The sequence below is a fragment of the Sinocyclocheilus anshuiensis genome, unplaced genomic scaffold, assembly GCF_001515605.1.
Source record: "Sinocyclocheilus anshuiensis isolate Anshui unplaced genomic scaffold, SAMN03320099.WGS_v1.1 scaffold1390, whole genome shotgun sequence".
NCBI lineage: Eukaryota > Metazoa > Chordata > Actinopteri > Cypriniformes > Cyprinidae > Sinocyclocheilus > Sinocyclocheilus anshuiensis.
Genome location: NW_015560623.1, coordinates 342,794 through 346,503, shown reverse-complemented (window position 1 = coordinate 346,503; position 3,710 = coordinate 342,794). Strand labels below are relative to the sequence as shown.

The window sequence follows — 3,710 nt, the reverse complement described above, 5'->3', positions numbered from 1 at the left end:
TTTTGTATTTATTATTTATTTTATTTATTTATTTTTATGTATTTATATTTATATATTTCATTTATTTATTTTTTATATATATTTATTTATTTTTATTATATATTATAATATATATATATATATATATATATATATAGCATATTTTATTTATGTATCGCATTCATTTACTGAAGAAGTTGAAGGAATATTTTGGGTTATCTTCAACCTGACCTCCTGTTGATTAACACAGTGAAATCTTCAGTAAATGTGTGTGTTATTTGAGCGGTACGCCGGCCGAATGATGATCTGTGGTAATTGACAGCAGGCGTTGCATGTGGTACATGAATATTAAGCTGAAAATCTCCCTCTATTAATCTGTATGGAGGCACTAACTCTCTGTCTGTGTTTCTCTCCGCAGACGTTCTCCCGTCGGATCCGCTGCAGTCTCAGTATGACTCCTGGTTGTCTCTGGTGGATCATTTGAATATTAAAGCGTTTGTTAATCTCACGCTGGCCGACTCTGTTAGACATGGAGTTCAACACCTGCTGTTCATATCGGGACTCGGTGAGCGACAGACGCCTGTCACACAAACCTCAGTTCACTTACACCATCCCCAAAACCAGACAATTTACCATCAAGTCATCACGGTTACAGCATGTATTGTGGTTATTTTGCCGGAATTCTAGTGAAAAATGGTTTATATATTATTACTCATGTGATAATGCCTGTTTTCAGTAATTTAGTAATAAAAAATGTAATGCAATTTTTTTAAATGTATTTTTATTTTATTTAGGGAATTAATCACAAATATTGTTTTATTTAAAAACAAAAAGGTATAATGCAAACTATTTTTTTATTTAGTGAATTAATCACAAGTATTATTTTATCTAAAAATAAAAAATAATTCAAAATGTATTTTTATTTTATTTAGTGAATTAATCACAAATAATTAATTTTAAAACATATAATGCAAAATATGTTTTATATTTTTATTTCATTTTAATTAAATATTCTTTTCTTAATTTGTCTTGTTGTCCAGTTAAAATGTTTTTTAGATTTTTTACTTTATAAAATGTTATAACGAGAATAATGAGACTTTATTTATTTAGAATTTATATTTTAATTATTATACATTTATTTATTTTTATGTTTTTTTATTCTTATTTGTTTGTTTATTGGTTTATTTATTGTTTTTAGTTTATATTTTATCTATTATATATATTTGTTTATTTATGTTTGATTACATTTACTTTGTATTTTTATTATGTATATGTATTTTTACTAATTTGTATATATTTATATATTTTATTCATTTACTTCTTTATATTTATTTCTATTTATGTGTTTTATTTATTTTAAAGTATTTTATTTCGCATTTATTTAATTTTATTTATATATATATATTTTTTTTTTATTTACTACTTTGTATTTATTTGTATTTATATGTTTTATTTATTTTAAAGTATTTTATTTTGTTTATTTATTTAATTGTATTTATTTCGATTTATTTGTTTTATTTATTTTAATGTATTTTATTTTTTGTATATTTATTTAATATTATTTATTTTTTATATATTTATATATTTTATTTACTTTATATTTATTTGTTTTATTTATTTTAAAGTATTTTATTTTGTATATTTATTTAATTTTATTAATTTTTTTATGTATTTATACTTATATATTTTTATTTATTTATATTTATTTATGTTCACAGGTGGTATGCGACCCAATACTCTGGTTTTGGGTTTCTATGATGATATCCCGCCTCAGGACCTGCTGCAGGACACCTCTTTATCGATATGCAAATTCACTGACAACTCGTCTCAAACTGACGACCCTGAAGACCAAAACGACCCGCCCTGCCATTTCCCGCCAGTGCGAGGGGGCGTGTCTGTGGGCAGGGGCGGAGTCTGGGGCGGGAAGTCTATGGGGCCTCAGGAGTATGTGTGCGTCATCGCAGATGCGGTGAAGATGCTGAAGAACGTAGCGTTGGCTCGATATTTCGGTCAGTTCGATCGTACGCAGGCGCTCCAGGGGCCCATATTCGTCGATGTGTGGCCAGTGAATCTCTTGCGTCCGGACAGCGCCGCGTATGTCGACACATGCTCGCTATTTTTGCTTCAACTCGCGTGTATTTTGAACATGACGAGGGCGTGGCAGAAAGCTAAGCTCCGACTCTTTTTATGTGTGGAGGAGGGGCGGAGCCTTAAAGGGACGGAACAGAAACTCAGACATCTTTTGAAAGAACTGCGAATGAAGGCGGAAATCTGCACGGTTCCCTGGGATTCGCAAGTTGCGCTTCATTGGCAACGGCAGACGCGATCGGAAAAAATCGAAGAGATGGAAAGCGAAGAGGGCGGAGTCGAAGCCGATAAAGTGTTCGCGAACAGTTTCCCTAGCAACACCTCGCGAGTGTCGGATGAATATTTACAAGCGGTTAACAAACTCATCCTGGACCAGATGCTCCGCCCACCCGCCATCCGCTTCCTGTATTTGCCCCGCCCCCCCGCCGACACCAGCCGTTACCATGACTACCTGAATCAGCTAGAGCTGCTCACGCGTAACCTGGGTCCGACCCTCCTGATTCACGGGGTCACGCCGGTCATCACCACTGACCTTTGACCTTTCCTCATCATGTGTATGTTAAATTCCGAAAAGAGGAATTTAAATGAAAAAAAGATACGAAACGCGTTCGGTTGATTGTTTTTCACTTTTTCTGAGCACTTCACATGTTTACTTCGGAAGAGAGAGAAAATTTACACAAGATGTTACGTATCACGAGAAAACGTTCACCCGTTCCACTCATTTCATTCCGGTTCTTCCGTCTCTACTTGCCCTTTTCTTTTCTCGGATTGTAACAATGTAACAAGTGGAATTCCTGGAATTCCAGAATGTTGCCACTCGGCAACTGAATATTTTTCCCGACTGTAATGTTTTACGATGTTTTTAGCCACTCCAGAAGTATTTTGAATTTCCAGAGCAAAATAGCAAAGATTTGTGAGTGTGTTTGTTTACTTGATGCAATAATAATAATGTTTTTTTACGGCCAAGATGGATCTCTTGCTTTCAGCGGTACCACTGAGGTTTACCGTTTTATTCACACCAAACCAAAGTGCTTTGTGTGTGTGTCACATGTGCCTTTTTTGTTACAAAACTGAACAAAAACACACATGTGCGACTAACAAACAGTATGACAGTATACCTCCAAGCACGTGTACGAAATCACACTCCATTCTGTGTTTGTATATCGTTTTTAATATGCAGTCATTTTAAGCACTGCCAAATTTAAGTATATCAAAAAATGAAATTGTTTAATAATTGAATAAAAATAAATAATGTTTGCTTACTGACTGTTGTTTATTTGGATTGAATGTAGTTCTATTAATTTTGCAAATATTCATTGCAATAATTACATTTTTTTTTACTCGGTTTTACGTTATTTGGACACATTACTGATACGGTTTATTATTTGTGTAAATTCTCATAAACAATTTTTTGGTTACATTTCACTCTAAAGACATTTTTTTTAAATGCATCTGATGCTTTACTTTTGAGATTGTACTATTTTTCACTATTCACACTTTTGATTCTCATTGCTGTTATAAAATATTTGTATTGCAGATGTTTTGCTGTAAAAATATGCTACAATACGATGTTTTTTTCTTTATTCATATCACAAATTAAAGGTAGTATAACAAATGCCACTTATGTATGAATATATCACTAT

The 3,710-nt window shown here is 32.5% G+C and overlaps 1 pseudogene; it reads left to right on the top strand.

Annotated features, from left to right (window-relative positions):
* Positions 1-3,315, top strand: part of LOC107681912 (solute carrier family 12 member 9-like) — a 48,088-nt pseudogene extending 44,773 nt beyond the window's left edge.
* The last annotated feature ends 395 nt before the right edge of the window (positions 3,316-3,710 follow it).